We start from the raw sequence: 18773 nt of genomic DNA, 5'->3' as shown, positions 1-18773 counted from the left end.
CTGTGAAATAATTGACCTGAAAAAAATGTTGAAAAGAAAAATCCCTTTTCATTTAATTTTCTTTTATTATAAGGGGGTCACAAACGGACACCGCTTCATTTTAGGGCTTCACAAGCTGGACAGGTTGGAAGTATGACCACAACTAATATTTTCAAAGAGTTTTTCCTGCAAAAAAAAAAAAAATCTATGAAGCATCACTGTATAAAAAAAAAAAAAAATTGGCTTGAAATTTGAGTAAAAAAATTTTACTTTAAAATTAAACGTCTGCAGCATGAAATAAAAATATCTGTATTTGCTAATGTAATCTTTCATATCAATGTGAAGAGGCAGACTGTATGCTTTGTGTATGTGAATCCTGGCTACAGGCCAAGTGAATCTGACTGTGTGTGTGTGTGTGTGTGTGTGTTGTTCTAAGACCTAGCATGAAGCAGAATGGACAGCCAGCCTGGGTGATGGTTGAGTCTAGTGATGCAGGCAGACAGTTTAATGACAGTCCTCACCCCTGAACATACAAACCAGTGAGCGCCTGGCACGCTTGCAGATGTACACACGCCGTATGACAAATGCACGTATGTGTGATATATGGTGTGGCGTTTTCTGAAAAAGACACCAGGGCTGGCGAAAATGAAAAAGAAAGAAATCCGTCAGTGTATGACCCTGGAAAAAATAACTAGAAGGTGTAGAATTAGCTTCCAGGCAATTCCTTTGAGTGCCACTGTATTCTGTTAAAAATATATAAGGGTTTTGAGCTTGTCCTCGAGCTAAGGGGACAACAAATGCTACATTAAAACTCCCATCAGAAATAAGAAGTTAAAATTAAGTATGGCCCTGCTTGCTTGTCATGTTCACAGAGGAGCAGTGTGAAAGTAGAGACCTATTCACTAGCTCAACAGAAGCTGAGCTCTTTGTGGGTTTTTTGTGTGCTAAGTTGTGCCTGGCCATGGCCTTGCATCTTATTCAGCAGGACTTGCTCAGGTCTGGACTTGAATTTGGTGCCCAAACAAAGACATAGAGCCACCTCATTAAAAAAACATGTCATTGGATCAGGCCTAGGCTGAATTGTGTGATTTCTCCTCCTACCATAAGTGACCGTGACTGAGCGTTGGGCTGAATGAGAAGCCGGATAGAAGCCTACCAATGGAGCGCCACGCCACATCCCTATGGGAACCACCCTCTCACAGAGGGGGGCACATTTAAAGCTTTGTTGGTCTGTTAACACAGCTTTTTAAGATGCCTCTTTATGGACTCAGCTAAGCAAACTGCAGCCCCTGGTTTTCTAGTGACAGAAGGAGAAAGTTTAAAAAAAAAAAACCCTAGAAAGGAGACAACGGCAAGAAAACAAGAGGGGAAGAAGACACTTATTTTAAGGGACTTAAAAATAACAGAGAGCAGAAAAGTTTGAGTGAGAAATGGTTTAATGGTTTTTAATTTGGTGACATAAAATGAACACAGGTGAAAAAAGCTGAATTCAAACACAAAATGACATTTTAATATTTCAAATCCAACTCCTCACCTCAATGAAACAAATATCAGCCTACGCAGAAAAACTGTACATCTGCTCTCATTGCGCCTATTCACCAGAGATCTGAACTTTGCTGCAGCTCAACGCGGTGCTACTAAGTCACAGACAAACTGCACCATCTCACTGCATCCTCCGATCCAGTCAGCACACACCTTTACCCGGAGGACTACAGCCATCCTGATGCTGAAACAATAGGTTTGTGTGGATGTTTGTGTGTGTGTGCACTTGTGTGACAAACACAGTCCTGCCAGGACAACCTAGGCTGGAGACTTGGACAGTCTCGCAGGGCACCCTGGATGACAGTGAAATGAATAACAATGAACTTGCTGAGTGTCAAGTTCAGAGCATTAGAGATGAACCGGAGTCGAGGAGCACAGCCGTACACAGCCGCGTGTGCGTGCATAATTGTGTCAACATGCTCAGGAAATATCTCAATATGAGCAGAATACCGAGCTCCAGAGAAGAGCACCCAATAAGATGAAAATGCACACATGCACGCTTCTCTATCTCTCTCTCTTGTTCCCCTCCCCTTCCACACGCAGCAAGGACCCCGTCCTCGCTATTCTATTGCTGTCTGCTGTGCGCCTGATGAAAAAGCAAAACGGCATAGGGGGTGCACATGCCTTAAGGCACGAAAACGCACATTTGTAAATCACAGCCCCAATATAAACATAGGGTTTAATAGGGGTTTCTCAGGCACGTTGGCAGGGGTCCACTATGCTTCACCAACCGTGCTGCGCATTTTTCAGCCTGCTACAGGAGAAAATAAGACTGAACAGCCTCCACCACATCCACCCAGCAGAGATGATGGTCTAGAGGGCTGAGAATGTATCTGAATACATTTACATAAAGATTGTGGTATGTTGACTGAGGCACTGCTGAGAATGCGCTTTGCTCGTCATTGTCCCCAAAAATCAGCGTAATGATTGAAATGTGGTACAAAGAGTGGGGGGTTGCTTCAAACGGGAAACGGTCACTTATTCTGAGAAGAACCAGGGTGAGATTTTTGTTTTGCGGTCTGCTGGGAGCTCAGTGATGACTGTCCCCCCTGTATGTTAATGATATCAGCAGCGTCTATGAACCAGAGACACATGAAGGGGAAAAATAGTGAGGAACACCGCATTATGTAGCGCCACAAGAGCATAACAAACTCAAATTGCACAAATTATTTTTACAACCCAGGAGGCTAAGACTTCAGCTGGTGGGAGATTAGATCAAGACTAGGTTTGTGACAATTTAGATGAATAAGGAAATCTCTTATTCCCTAAATACTACGATAAACAACTGCAGCCATTTGCAAACAAACAAAGGTTCTCTCGCGATAGGTGAACCTGATCTCTTCATATCATAGATGCCTTCATCAGAATATATTTCTAAATCTCCCAGCAACAACATTATAGTGAAAGATGTAACTATGGTAGATAATGCAAAATAATAACAAAAAATGATTTTTTTTAAAGTATTCATCTGAAAAAGGAATCTGCAAAGAAAAATTGCAAAAACCTGTGTTAAAGAACATTCCTGGCTTCATATTACATCCCTTCTGGAAAAAATAAGTATTCTGCAGTAGAGCGACTTCAAAATATGGCAGATATGAGAGCTTATTTCTTAACACACAGCCCAGATATTGCAGCTGGAGATTGTATTAGAAGATAAACTGACCAGATTTTACTGTAACAAATTTAGAGGATAGGATTCCACTAACCTTTTAATCAAAAAGATGGGATGTAAAGGTGAGCATGGCCTAAGGTACCGAGTGGCTTTTGGAGAAAGCACTTTAATTTTGAAAATAAAAACAGGCAGGCAACAGAAGGAGTGCAGTGAAGCTCTGTGATAAACCTCTTGCACATACAGTCAGCTAGCCAAACCATCCTGTCAGATTGGTGCCTGAGGAGAGGCAGAGGGGGAAAGAAAGTCGGCGGGAAGGGGAAGAGAGCAAAACAGGGGTGAAAAGGGTCAGCAGGGAGGAAGGCTAAACCCCAGAAGCAAGCAAAAGATTGTGTGTGTAGTGCATTTATATTTCAGCATGTGCATTTGTGTGTGTGTGCGTCAACCCCAGCTGGGAAGACATTTACTTGACATGCTGATAGGGATTTAAGCAGTGGGTGGGTGGTGTGTCTGACCAAGGTGAGTGAATGAGCAGAGAAGGGGAGCTGGTGGGGATCGGAGGATGATAGGAGATGGAAGCAGGGAGGGGGGGCGTTGGACCAGAGGGGCTCACAAAACTGCTGTTACTAAGCTTGATTTCAGGGCGAGTTGAGACGATTAAGAGACGGAGGCAGAAATGAGAAGGAAAACGAGGGTAAGGGAGGTTTTTTTTTGTAGGAGAACCCTCCAGGCTATGGAAGAGAGAGGGGGACTAGTCTATTGAGGTGATGAGGGAAAGCGGGTCTTTCTTTCAGACAGTCTAATGAACCATAAGTACCCGATGAAGAATGGAAGCAGGCAACCGCAGGGTGGGTTAGCTTGTGCCTCTGCTTCTCTCCATTTCTTCCCTCACTTCCACTGTCCTCTCTGTTCCTCATCTGCCTCCACATCCCGTCTTTCTCCTCTCCTCATGTGCTGCAGTCCCTCCTCTTAAAGGGGTTACACTGCTCATGTCAAACATAACTTGCTTAATGTGCCACATGATCATGGACTCACCTCCTGGATGATTTAATGAAATGGCAGTGATCTGCTGCATTTCGATACCAAACCAGATAAATTTGGTATCGATGTCTGGCTTCATTAAGAAAATGTCATATGATGAAGATGATGGCACATCAAATTAGTGCATGGTCCAGAAATCTATATATATCTATAGATATCTCTCTCTCTCTCTGTGTATATACATACACACACACACACACACACACACACACACACACACATATATATATATATATATATATATATATATATATATATATATATATATATATATATGTGTGTGTAATTTAGCATGTTGGCTCAGGATTAATCAAATGTGCATACCTTAATCAGAAATATCTTTCATTACATGTCACTCTGGAAAGCCTTGAATGGATACATGTAGAAATAAATATAACTATAAATTAGCAAATAATTAAATATATATATACATACACACACACACACATATATATATATATATATACACACATATATGTATACATATATATATATAAAAAAAAACACCCAGCACGCCCCTGCGGGCGGTTTATCCTTCAAGCTCGGGTCCTCTACCAGAGGCCTGGGAGCTTGAGGGTCCTGCGCAGTATCTTAGCTGTTCCCAGGACTGCGCTCTTCTGGACAGAGATCTCCGATGTTGTTCCCGGGATCTGCTGGAGCCACTCGCCTAGCTTGGGAGTCACCGCACCTAGTGCTCCGATTACCACGGGGACCACTGTTACCTTCACCCTCCACATCCTCTCGAGCTCTTCTCTGAGCCCTTGGTATTTCTCCAGCTTCTCGTGTTCCTTCTTCCTGATATTGCTGTCATTCGGAACCGCTACATCGATCACTACAGCCGTCTTCTTCTGTTTGTCTACCACTACTATGTCCGGTTGGTTAGCCACCACCATTTTGTCCGTCTGCATCTGGAAGTCCCACAGGATCTTAGCTCGGTCATTCTCCATCACCCTTGGGGGCATCTCCCATTTTGACCTCGGGACTTCCAGGTTATACTCGGCACAGATGTTCCTGTACACTATGCCGGCCACTTGGTTATGGCGTTCCATGTATGCCTTGCCTGCTAGCATCTTGCACCCTGCTGTTATGTGCTGGATTGTCTCTGGGGCATCTTTACACAGCCTGCACCTGGGGTCTTGCCTGGTGTGATAGACCCCAGCCTCTATGGATCTTGTGCTCAGAGCTTGTTCTTGTGCTGCCATGATTAGTGCCTCTGTGCTGTCTTTCAGTCTTTCTCTCTCTCTCTCTCTCTCGATATATATATATGTATATATATATATATATATATATATATATATATCTATATATATATATATATGTATATTTAATTATTTGCTAATTTATAGTTATATTTATTTCTACATGTATCCACTCAAGGCTTTCCAGAGTGACATGTAATGAAAGATATTTCTGATTAAGGTATGCACATTTGATTAATCCTGAGCCAACATGCTAAATTACACAAGGCAGCAGACTGAGAAGGACTGGGGGGGGGGGGTGTCTGTCAAAGTGTCTGACTAGGTTTGACTGCGTTTGACTGGGGGTTGTTTGACCAGGGGGTTTACTAGGCTGCAGGTCTGATTTCTGGCTCGATTTGGCTCAGGGCTGGCTGGAGACTGGCCAGAGGCTGACGGAAGGGGGTTGGGTTCCCTTGCTTCTCTGCTCAAGTTGTCCCTGGAGCGAGGCAATAAGAAGCAGCTTATAAACTAAGCAAACATGCAGTCAGCTTACAGACAAGTGAACCAGCCAGCCAGGAACGGACGACAGACCAATGGCACACACACACTCACACACACACGCATATTGCTCTATGCTGCAGTGATGACCCCTTTCCCTCCACCCCCTCTAACCTTGACCTTTGAGGTCCTCCTTAACCTGTTTCTGAATGGAAGTCAGTGCAGCTGGGGTGTCTGGCCGTGAACTAACCGAAACCCCCTCCACCGCACAGACCCCTCATCTCCTAATCATTTAGTCTGTTCCCATGCTTCATGACTGGGATTCTGGCTCTGAATCTAAATGGTTAAATGTAATATTTATGTGGGCATGGTGGTCTAATTTGCATGTCACCTATAAAAAATTGTAATTTTTTAAAATTGTATTTTCTTTAACTGGAGAAGGATGTTTTTCCTTGAATTATTTCTCTGTGCTTTGTGTCTCAAATTACATCTGTGGTCTTTCTTAACGGGCCATCATATAAACCATCCAACCTGAGCACATACATACACTATATAACTCATGTGCAGCCACCAGAGTGTGTGTGTGTGTGTGCTCATACACATCATTCAGAGGGTTCAAACCCCACCACCTTCACATTTTCATTATGGCCAAATCTCAGGCCTGTGTTACACCAGCGTGGCCTTTTGCTGGCAAGCAGGCAGTTTAATCACACATACAGCACTACTCCATTTTCATTTCCTTTTCATACAGCCTCCATTCCACTCCGGCTTCATAATTCTCCCCTCAGAGCTGTCTACCCAGTCTGAGTGTTTGCAGCCTGTTGAAATGACATAATCAGTGACTTGGATAAATGCCTGACTGTTTTTCCCTGAGTCTATAATCAGACTTGGGGCTCAGTGTTGCAGCTCTGAGGAAACCACAGCAGCAGCACTTGACTCAGGAATTACTTCCTAAGAAGGGTAGTTTCACATAAGGAATTTGCTTGAGTATCATTGAAGTGAATTTAGTTTGGTCTATCAAGTGTAACTTGGCAAATAAAATGGCCCGAAAAAGATCTTAGCCTGTTCAACGAATTACCTTAATTATCGTTATAACTGAAAGAGGTTCAATATTTTAAATGACTCCCTTTTGAGGAAATAATGGCTGTCATTTTAATAAAAACTGCAATGCTTGAAATGAATAGATATCAGTCTTCTGCTTACATTTAAATGAATGTGTGGAAATAATTGCAGCTAGAAGCTTTTGTGATCACTTCAGCTCGATAATCTCTGCAAAATAAAATTCATGCATTTGAGCACAGTAAAGAAAAAAAAACTGCACAAAATGCACATAAAAATTGCAAATTTGCTTACTGTGGCGACCTCAGCATACATGTGTTTACATTTCATTTTCGACTTGAATAATAATCTGATCTTAGACAGAACTGATGACTTATTTGTTTGGTCATAACCAGAAAAAGAATGACATGTGAAACTGGCCAGGATAAATTGAGTGATGGCTGTAAATGCTTTCAGCAACTATTACTTCAGAGGGTGCACCACATTCAATCAATACCTAAGCAAATAAAAAGCAATGGGCAGTCAGAATGAGAAAAGCTGCAGTGGAGTGAACGACACTCTCTCGCACACAAATGAACAGTCCACATAAGAGTCACTCCAATGAAGACTGCACAAAAAAACGCCCTAAAAACTCCTCAGTTAATGCCATTTAGGGAAAATTATGCTATGCTACTGTACTACAGTAGTGATGCTGATCTTTCATGTGTTTGAGCAGATCTCACTCTGATTAATGTTAAATCATCTATTAAGAATGATTTTAATATAAAGTTTTAGTAATGTTTAGATTTTGGAAACTTTATATAGAATATTAGTTAAAAAACATTTAAATGAAAACATTTGGAACCTAAATATATGCTTTAGCCTTTAAAGAAAAAGGTGAGTCTTGTTATTCTGCTTAATTTAGTGTCTCAAACTCACAAACAGCTATATTCAACCACAGGCGGTGCCGCCTAAACCAAGGTCTACTGTACTGTCCTGCCTGTTGTCTGTGTGTTGAATTATGCATAATTGCAACACTGTAAGTAAGACACAGGGCCCTAACTGTGATTAACATAAAAGCTTTCTGCAGGGGATGGCGTTGTGGAGCCCCCCCTCCTCCCATTTTTTTCTGTGAGTAAGCGTGAATGAACACATGAAAGTGTGTGTGTGTTCATACAGTATGTTTCCACAAGCAAGTACGTGTCACTTATGATGGCTGACTGGCATATGCGGTGAGGTATCGTGCTCATCGGTTGCTTTTCATACCATATGGTCGTCCTTGTAGTTTTGAATACAAAAAATACGATGGCCCCACCCTTTCAGCTCCTCATGATCCAGTCTCGTCTCTCTTCTTCTTTGAAACATTTGACACGCATCCATATCTAAGACTGCATGAGAGATTTGAACAAATTCAAACTGATTTTCTTCGCTCTGCCTCTTTTATTTTCTCTCCTCTACACCGTTTCTGAAACTCAGGTATGTTTCACTTCGAAAGCAAGAATTTAGACAAAATTATTAACCTAGGAACATCGTCAAAAATTTATATAAAAAGTTCAATCTAGCTTGCATCGGTTGTTATTGCCTCCCTGCTGAGAGATGATTTTAGTCCTCTCCACTGCCTGTTTCCCCACAAAAGATACTGTAGCGTCACCCCACCTAGGCTAACCACTGCTAGCATGGGCTCTTTATCCTAACCTGCTCCACTCTACCTCAGTCTCATCAGTGTCACTGTGGACTGATTAGACAGAGGCTTGATTAAAACTGCCTCAGTTTGATAGAGGAGATGATAACGGGGATGAACCAGCCTTTTGGGGAGGGATAAAAGACAGCAGTGGTTACTACACTATTAAAATTTTCAGCACTAATCGCACCACAGATTTCAAAAAATGTTATCTGCTTTATTGTATTTTGGACAACCACAGTACTTCAGTTTTTATTTTTTGTATGGCAGTGCTTATTGTTGTTGGATTTTTTGGGTGTTTTTTATGCTTTTAATAGTTGTGTGAATTATTTTACTGTCAAACCTACGTTTAACTGTCAGTGTGTGTCCTTTTGTCTCTGATCACACAATTCTAAACATTCATTGAGAGATATGATTTATCCAGAAAAAAGAATTCTGGTTTTGTTTTAGTGTTGGCTTAAACCTCTCCGATTTAACAAAAAACGTAAATTTGTATGCTTTGATCTGTCATCTTGTCCTAGTCCTGAGAGAGAGCGAGAGAGAGCCCATATGTAGTGGTGTCACCCTACAGTCCTCACTGCGAAGTTAAGAGCTACGCTGCTACAGAACGACAACAGATGCCATACAGCAGGTCTGCAGGGTGGCTGATAGCCTATTTCCAGGACACAGACGATTCACCAGATCACTCTTTCCAATAATTAGCACTGACAGGTGAAAACCGCCACGAATGCCATGGGAGCTGACAATGAAACGAACAATTACACAAATACACACAAGTATAGGGGTACAGAGACGCACACACACAAACATAAACACACACATATCAATGCACAACAGCAGCAACAGAGGATCCATCAGCACAGCTAACACCACATTAAGACCATAAAGCACCAATACATCTCCTGTTCCACGTACACAGCGCGTATCCTGCTGCTTCTGCACTGATACCCCTGATCCCCCTGTGCTTTGACAAGGCGTAATAAAGCCTGTATGAAGCGCCGCATTGTGTGGGGAGAACACAATGTTGCATGCTGAGTGCTGTGAGAAGGGCGTACACCGGTGGGTCCCACGGCGCAGCGGCGCACCAGGGCCTATAGCAGGGAGTGCTGAGCATGCTAATGAGGTCATTATGTTATGCCTCTCCCTCGCTCCTGCTCTCCTTTACAGTGTGGGCTTTGCCTGTCAGAGGAGGCAGGGTACCCTGGTTATGCAGCCAACCACAGATGCCACATATGGCACAATGAGAAGACACATGAGCGTCTCTGAATGCGACAGAAAGACGAGGTGCCGCTCTATTTTTTCAGCTAGCATCAAAAGCAAAGGCATCGGTGATTTGCATGCAGAATAAGGTGAGCTTAAAGAGAAGTAAAGAGCAGAGCAACTACAGGCAACATTCATTTGCTAATTGTTCCTGCTGTGTATTCAATCAGCAACCGCACAGGGTTGTGTTTCTTTTTATTCCGTCTACGCTAGCGCCATTATTTACAACCGATGGGGAGGGGTTAAGTATCAAGCGCATGCAAAGGCAATTACAAGATATTTGCATAGCCGTTAACAATTAGAGGGCAGATGGCAAACAGCGGGCATTAAAAAGAGACTGAGCGCCATCTTGGCTGAGGGAGACAGCTGGCAGACAGGAATCGGCCATTTTGTAATCGCTGCCAGGCTGAGGCGTAGAGAGGCGCCAGTTTCTCTCTGTGTGCCAGGAGATTGGCAGGCGAGGGGGAATCGTGCTTTAATGCCCTGCCTGGTACAGTCAACAACAACGAGCTACTCCAACAGTCGGTGACAGTGTGATCACAGCGCAGACTGTGGAGATCAACTACAACACAACATGTTCTGAGTTCACTTGAAAAACACACGTGGTCCTCTGAGCAGAGATGGTATCTTATGCTATCTTTTAGTTTAGTTCAATATGGTTATCACAATAACAGAGCGGCTTGTGTTAATAAAAATAAAGAACGAAACCGTGACATTGTACTCACCAGGAAGTAAGAATCCCATCGTAATCACTGCACATTTGCATTCTTGGGAAACTGTCCACCTGTCCTTTAGTGTCATTCCAGCCCTCAGACATGTACAGTATCTTTTTGTGCCGTGACACTCACTATCGCCGGATAAAAATTCTACTTGTTTCTCCCCTCTTTTTTACAAAGGTCTGCCCATTTACGCTGATGTCAAACCAGCTTTTCATTTGTGATTATTTTGGCAATTTTGCTTAAACGTCTGAATAGTGAGTCTCTGTGTGGGGAAGGACTTTTGTGTATGTGGAGGAGACAAAAAGTCAGATGAAAATGAAGGCAGACGATTGAGGGCATGGCACTTTTAAAACTACTGTCTTTTTCATCTCTCATTCAATTAGCAGCCATTCACTTGTGCTGCCATGGGATCCCTGCTGCACGGCGGTAAGTGGACTTCAGGTGCTATTTCCCCACACATAGTGAGAGAGAGGTATGAAAGCCCAGGCCTGCCTTCCTCTCTTCCACCTTATAGATCAATACTGCACTGCCATATCCTCTTATGGGAGCTGCTGTAGTGAGGGTAAGAAAATCTAAGACGAAAAGACAGGTTGTGTCTGATATAGCGGATGAGAGAAAAAGTTCAAATTGTCCTTTCATCCTGGCTCATGAGATCTTAGGAATATTGTGCTGGGAAGTGGGACTGAGCAGGTTGCTCAGACAGATCCTTATTCAAACGGTTAAGATGGAATGAGTAATAAGAGGGAGGCAGGTGGAAGAAAAGAGACCCTCGACGTCCTGTCTCATTCTTCTTCTCTGCCTCTCCTGCTGTCTCCACGTCTCTCTGACAAAGTTTTATGAAGTGGTGTTGGACCAAGTAAAAACCCTCCAGCTGAACCACACACAAAGACTGCTTCTCTGTCTCTTCCCTTTCCCTTTTCTCTGTTTCACACACACATGTGCATGCACTGACACACACACACAGCGTGTGGGGCGCTTCCAAGGTTAGGGCCCTGGCCCTAGATGGTGGTGGGACTGCTGGAGAAAGATAGAAAGAGAGATGGAGAGAGGAGCTGGGAGCAGTGGTGGTTGGTCCCTGGGCTCCGAGGCCTGCAGGCAGTGCTGGGCAACCTCTGCTAGCCTCTCTCCTCTGTATTGATTTCTGCTACTCCGCGCTGCTCCACTCTGCCGAGGAGGCTCCTAGCCGGCGGGAATGAGAGCTCAGCTCACCCGCCTCACCTGCCTCTCTCCTGGCTTGGCTGGCCTAGCCTGCCCACTCTGCCGCAGCTTTGGCTGGCCCCTGCTGGTTCACCGGGACCCCTGTATGCAGCACCGGGGCCACAGGAGGAAGGCAGCCAGAGAGCCCATGGCGATCCACAGCTGTGTTCACCTGCTCTGGGTTCACCCGCTTCGATACCACCTCCTCGAACTGCTTCTATCCTTCTCTTTTTCCATTCTTCCACCCACTCTGCTTCTCTTTTTCGTTCTCCACTGCCTCCTCCTCCTCCTTCTCCTCTTCCTGTTGTACACAAACAACCAGAGACAGAGATGGAGAAAAAAACAAGTTAATCTTAACTTTTAGGATTTTACACACTCTGAATGTCAATCCTGGTCTTTGATCAGCAAGAAGTCTGGGGTGAGGATTCTGGCATCCTCTCTCAGCTGGTAATATGAACCTGCTAACCTCAGAGAGCAGAAACTGCGGGGATTTGAGGCCTGAGAGTTAAGTGTGTCAGGCAGTGAGATACTGCCTGCCAAAGGTACTCTCAGCTATTAGATTCTGATGTGCTGCAGATAGCAAAATATAGCAAGAGTGGGCCCATTATAAAAATCACTCCTGCGTCAATAGAATACATTAAAAATATTTACGGGAAAAGTTTTTCTTTAACAGCTATGCTTTTTTTTCTGCTCCTTTGGCAGCGCAGGTTTGCAAAATGTAATATTTATTTGCCCTTAATGATTATAAATAACAAAAGTAATGTTAAACCTGACAGGATATTTCACCACCCTGTGGCAAAGTTAGTGTGAAGGAATGGGAATGTTTTGGCCAGACCAGTGGTGCTCTATAGAAACCTTGCCAAACAAAACATCTAGCTTTTGTATCATCCAGAATTATTTAAATTGGTTCAGCGGCCCTCTTCTTATGATAATAGCAGTTGGGGGGGAGACATTTCTTTGAGGATCCATGGTCCTATTGTGTTCCACAACAGAAAAAGAGCTATGGCCAAATTCAACCCCCACTACCTCACATTGCAACATGCTGCCAGAACCACACAATCTGCAAAATACTCTTGCAAGAGTCACTACAGCCCTTCTTTTCACCTCTCTTAGCCCCTCTGCAGTTCTAAAAACCAGACTAAAACCCATGGGCTGACTGCCAGTGGAATAGAGAAGTAAAGTGCTGAGGTTTAGAGTCAGTGGGCCGGCAAGGCTTTGGAAGTTAGAGCTGTCTGTTAAGGAAAGAGCGAAGGGGGTGCAAGAGTGGCGTGAGAGGGGGGCTACACTGTTGGGACAAGAGAGCCAAGTTTGGGGGGGCAGGCGAGTTGAGTTGGGGGACATGGATGGGGACCCGGGGTGCGGTGTATGTCTCAGACACAATAATACTATTCATTGGGCTCAGACATGGGTGTTAACTCCCCTCTGACAGAGCACAATGGGACTCGGCGGCATTCAGGCAGCCTTGGTGATATTGTTAGTTCAGGGTTGCATTCTCCCTGCCGCAGGATAGAGCGCCTGCATTGTACCCGTCCAGGCAGGATGGATGGAGGGAGGTTTGAGAGGTGAAAGGCAAAGAAAGAGAGAACAGTATGTCTGTCTATCTGTCAGTGCTGAAGGAGAGAGGGCAGGGGTTGGAGAAGGTGGGGAGGGCTGATGGAGGTAGTGGGGTTGGTGGGGCGGCGATGCGTTTTGCCTTGCGGCACAGGACTTGTTTGTTTCAGGGGGAAACGAATAAAAAGGAGAAACTGAGGCTAAAAGAGACTGTGCAATAAATATTACTCAAGCAGCCAAGTGCAGGGCTAAAGAGACATTAAAGGGGATGGGGACCTAGATGGATTGCATGGTGGCATTTTTATGGAAAGAAAAATGGAGGTTTGCATGGTGCTTCAGAGTTTAGATGCATTTCTTATGTTTGAAGAAAATTAACAATGAAAATGGAGAAATGGAAATGACCAAAATTAGGCAAAAGCTGTTGTTCTTGCGACTCAGATGCGATTATATAACTACAGAAAGACCAATAGGATAGGATAGGATAGAGAGACAGGTTAGCATCAAGTTTGCCTCCAAAAGAAGTTCAAAATGTTAAGTAATTTCCCCATAATAACAGCTTAAGAAAAGAAATGCACATATTCATCCACTCTCAGATATTAGGAGTTAAGAAAATTTATAAGGATATTAATCCTTGGTGTCCCTCAATAAAAACTGCTCTTTCATGTCTTAACATTAAAGTTATTTCAACAGGTTTCCAACTTCTGATCGGACACAATCAAAATCTTTACTGTTGTTTGATGTTCTAAATGATTAACTGAGAAAGACAGACATTACCAGATGAATTGAATATGAAAATTCTTGTCTGTTTCAGAGTATTTTCTGCTTTTTCATATAAATTCATTACTCTGATTAAAATGAACTGAAAGCTGTGTTGCCACATGGGCTCGTTGAGCAGCATGAGTCGGATAATTACTTTACTGGCTTCCTCTTGATATGTAATCAATAAACCAGTGCCAAAATAAGCAATTAAAAAAAAAACATGCAGGTATCCAAAACTGATTCCCATGACAATTTGACTCATCAGACGCACTGCTGCAGGTTTCTTGAAAAATTGTTGTATCATGTTAACTTTAAATATCATACCACGAGTTACTCTGCGATTCCCATCCCTACTGAGAAGGTAGTGCACAGGTAAATTGTACTTCTATATTGCCATTTCAACCTACTTGAGCACTTAAAGTACTTTTTACTACAAGCCTCATTCACCCGTTCACACACTATCATACAGCGCTTTTTTCCATGCCTTTATAGAGGCAATTGTCATGCACCCCATCAGGAGGAATTTGGTGTGTCAAGGATCTCCAGGCACGTAGCCTGGAGGGACCCCGGGATCAAACCACCAACCTCCTAATCAGAAGGTCACACTCTACCTCGTCAGCCGTTCCAACACAGGTGAGGCGTAGTAAAAAAGGAGGTGAGGATGCAAATGTGAAAGGTTACAGTTTGAATGTTTTCACACACATATCTAATCACTTAATTACCAGACATGATAGCACACAACCCACAACTGGACACACGCACTCTCACATACACCTGCTCTCAGAGTATCACTGCTCCTTCTGCACAGAACAACCTGCTCTCATGAACAGTACTTTGTTTGTTTCCCCTCTGGTAAACTCTGACCAACCGTTCCCATAGCAACCCTAGCTACTTGTTCCCTGTGTGAACGTGTGCGTGTGTGTGTAAAAGAGAAAAGAGAAGAAGAGAGCAAAGTATGTGGGGTTGTGTAGAGGTTTAGAGTAGGACTCTGTGGTTTTACAGCAGATGTGTCCATGTGGAATATATGGATTAAAGGGTCCCTATAATGTACTCCTACAATAAATACTCTCCTCCTGAAAGAACATGATATATGAGTTCTTTATCTACTCTTAACTGTAGATATCATCATACATACACACAAATCCTTGCCATAGTGATCTGCATTCAGTCTCAGCAGCCAAACCAGTGAAGAGTCAGCGGTATGATGCTGGTTTGTCAGGATGGCAGGGGGAGGCCAGGGCATGGCACTCATCAGGGGGCTAATGCCCTTTGGGGGTGGCTGAGGTAGTAAGGGTGGTGCCCTTTGTCCCTGGAGGAGGATTACACTAGTCAACCAGCACAGACAATGTACCCCCTTCCTGGGATGGGAGGACCAACCTGCTCTCTACCAATGATAGGGGCAGTCAACTGATCTCTAACTTAATTAAGGATAGATGAGAGTAAGAGAAGAGGAGAAGGGGTGATATGGAAGACACAGGGAGAGAGACTGAGAAGATATAGAGGCAGGGATGATAAAAGGGTGGACAAAGAAGGCAAAAAGAGAGGAAAGGAAAGAGACACAATGGGCACAGGGACACACTAAAATAAGAGGAGGCATGGAGTTAAAAAGAGAGCAATGGGAAGCGAGGCAGGGGTGTGGGGTGGCTTCTCTAGCACAGGATTAGGGGAGAGAAGATGAAAGGATCAGGTCTAACAGAGGACAGGAAAAAGGCCAGGAGAGATGGCCAGGAGGAGGGAGACCAGAGACTTAAATTCCAAGCAGGGAAATCAAGAAAAAGAGGGTGAAAGAAAAAGGGAAGAGAGTTCAGATGACCTGGAGGCACTGCTGGAGGAGTCACCAAAGCCTTTTTTATAACAGGTGCACAAAGTGACAACTCCCTCTCTGTCCACTATTTATGCCACAGCACACACGCCCATTCAAATCCAATGACAAATGCAGCAGATAATTCTATTACTGAGGAGTTTAATAGAGGATATTTAGGGGACAGTTAGCGGGCCCAGGTAGCATAGCTTAGGCCCACTGCAGACAGATATGGCTCTGCAACACTTAACAACAGGGATTTGGCAGCACTGTTGATTGAACATGCCAAATCCCATTTGTCAGAGGGCTGTGCGCGTTTGTATCGACACTCTGTAACCTTGTGGCTACGCAAAAGGAGACCTCAGTGTACGTGTGTGTGCGGGAGTGTGTGCTTCCCTGGCGGGTGGGCAAGCAGGTGTGTGGCATGGTTTAGCTGGATAGGTGTGCTGGTTTTAGCTCCCCTCCACCCTGCATCTGTGTTTCTCTGCTTCCTTCTATCTTTACATCTCCATCCACCTCAATTCCCCCTCTTCGCAAAATAGGGTGACAAGAAGGAGATAGAGAGGCTTTCTCAACACTTCTTTTCTTGCTTTTCCCTCCTTCCCATCCTCCCCCCTTCCCCCGATTCCTTCCATCCCCTATGGTAGAGCTGCCAGACAGGAGTGCTCAGCAGCTCTCCGAGCATTATTGATCCTGAGAGCAAGCTGGCTGGGGAGTTGGTGTCTCTCTCTCTCTTTCTCTCTCTCTCTCTCTCTCCTCCCTCCATCACAGCCTCATCCCCCAACACAGCTCGCAACTTTTTCCTCCCACCCTCCCTCACTCCCTTCCCGCCTCTACTTCATTTATCAAGGTTAAAGAACTCTTATAAAAAAGGGAAGAGGGGGTCGCCTGGATGTTATCTGACTTCATGAAAGAAATCCCCTCAGGCCACTCCACTAGAGGAGGACGCTCTTCGCTAGACCCAACCCTGCACATCCACATACACACATACATACACAAAAAAACTCAGTGGCACCAAGCGGCGGCCCACTCATAGCCAGTCAGAAATAGAAAGCAGAAGCACGTCCAGTTTGGTACACAGCAACACGACAATCAGGAATAGAAAGGAAGGAGACAGATGGGCAACAGCAGAGGAAAATAAAAATAGTCATTGCCACCCAACAAGGTCAAGTTCACTCCTTAGAGTTTTTAAGTTGTGACTGTCGATTTTGATTATCACCCAATTCATTACAAATATTTTAGATTTTGGGTTACCAGGTTAAGTGGTAGACAAATCTTTTCATTAAAGTTTCAGTAATGTTTATGAAAAAAACCCATAATGTAGTAGGATGGGCCCCAACGAGATGGATTTGCAAGATAAGTTAATTAGGTTAAGATTAAGAAGGATTGTAAGAAAATTCAAAGTTGTTATGTTGTATTCGATCAGGGGTGTCAAACATATTTCAGGGCCACGTGGGCCAGACCAGTAAAATCACCTAAAAAAAATCCAACATTTTCCCTATAAGTAGAAAAACATTTAGAAAACGTTCACATTCAATGAACTATCCATTATTTTCAACAATTTACAGAACACATGATAAGTCTGAGATATGCAAATCATTTGTGCAGCTTCAGCAGTATTTTAGTATACTGTAATAGTAAGTGCATTATAATTTCTATGTGTTTGAAGTGGACCTGCAAAATCATGAAACCTTTGCTGTGGAGCTTGACAAAATTGTATATTACTTCTTTGTGATCCAACTTTGTCGAGATCTGCGTATGCTCAGAACCTTTCATACGTTTCCACCTGTGCTTACCATCCTCACACCAGGAATAGTAGTGAATTTGACTGAAAAATCTGAATTCTGTGCAGTTTCTACACTTTGCAAACCCATCCACTGCGCTGTATGACATATGGAACCTCTGTATTGGATGTTTGCAGTTGTTGTTGGTGTAGAGGGATCTAGATTAGTTAGGAAAAATTATTTATTAGCAGTAACCCCAATTAGCTAAAGCAATTATATATATATATATATAAAAAAAACCTTTCAGTGTGTTGTTAGAACACTCAGCAATAAACAAAGGACATTTTATGTTTTATTTTAACTTAAATACACTTCAGAAGAACAATCAGAAAAACCATCTCCAGAAATGGGATCATCTAAAGTGGATGGTTTGAAGGCTGTGCCATACTGGCATCTAAATCTCCTCCTCTTAATGGTACTATGCCTGTTTAAGCTGACAACCATTACCCAACAATTAAAAACAACTGTGTTAAAGAATTTCTTTGACACTGTCGACAAAAACAGGCTTCTCAATTTTACTAGTTTGGCTTAAATAATTATTTACCCCAAACTATTTTTAGTTTTTGGATAATTACAGTGACTGATTTTATTTTGTGTGTCCATGACTGCTACTTAGGATTCACACATACTTTGTCTGAAGGCCTATTTTTTTTTTTACCCCTTGGATTTTGCCGATTCCATTTTTTTTTTTTTTTTGAGGAAAGTATCTGCAGATCACCTATCAAGACTGTCCAGAAGTTCAGTCCTCTTTTTTCTATTTATTGGCATACAACCGTACTTAAAGCCTCAGTAAATTATTTATGACAATATCTAGTTAAAGCATTGTTATTAAAAGGTGTTATGAAATGTGCACAACTGATCTGTACACGGATGCAAACCAGGATAGCTAGTTTTCACACAGCCACAAGACCTGTGCATTTAGAGCCCAGTAATCCATCAGTAGAGTACATACAGTTTCTATATTTCCAGCCTTTAAGAGACTGTAGATGCTATTGTCCCTGTTTGTAAAAGGACTAGAAATGGCTCTACATGTGGAGTACATCCTGTCTTCCATTGTTACTGCTTTCAGTCTCCCCTATAAAGACCTGCCTGCACTCCAGGCTACAACAGCCAGGCAAATACAGACAGCAGCGCAT

The 18773-nt window shown here is 43.3% G+C and overlaps 1 long non-coding RNA gene across 1 annotated transcript in view; it reads right to left on the bottom strand.

The window, feature by feature from the left end:
* LOC100694747 (uncharacterized) overlaps positions 1 to 18773 on the bottom strand; it is a 38985-nt gene that overhangs the window by 3108 nt on the left and 17104 nt on the right. The window contains exon 3 of the long non-coding RNA XR_270355.3: positions 10552 to 12043. This is a non-coding gene — a long non-coding RNA (uncharacterized LOC100694747). The remainder of the gene's footprint in view (positions 1 to 10551; positions 12044 to 18773) is intronic.

Source organism: Oreochromis niloticus, linkage group LG23 (assembly GCF_001858045.2).
Source record: "Oreochromis niloticus isolate F11D_XX linkage group LG23, O_niloticus_UMD_NMBU, whole genome shotgun sequence".
NCBI classification, from domain to species: Eukaryota; Metazoa; Chordata; class Actinopteri; order Cichliformes; family Cichlidae; genus Oreochromis; species Oreochromis niloticus.
The sequence above is the reverse complement of the archived record's forward strand: the minus strand, read 5'-3'. Positions and strand labels throughout refer to the sequence as shown.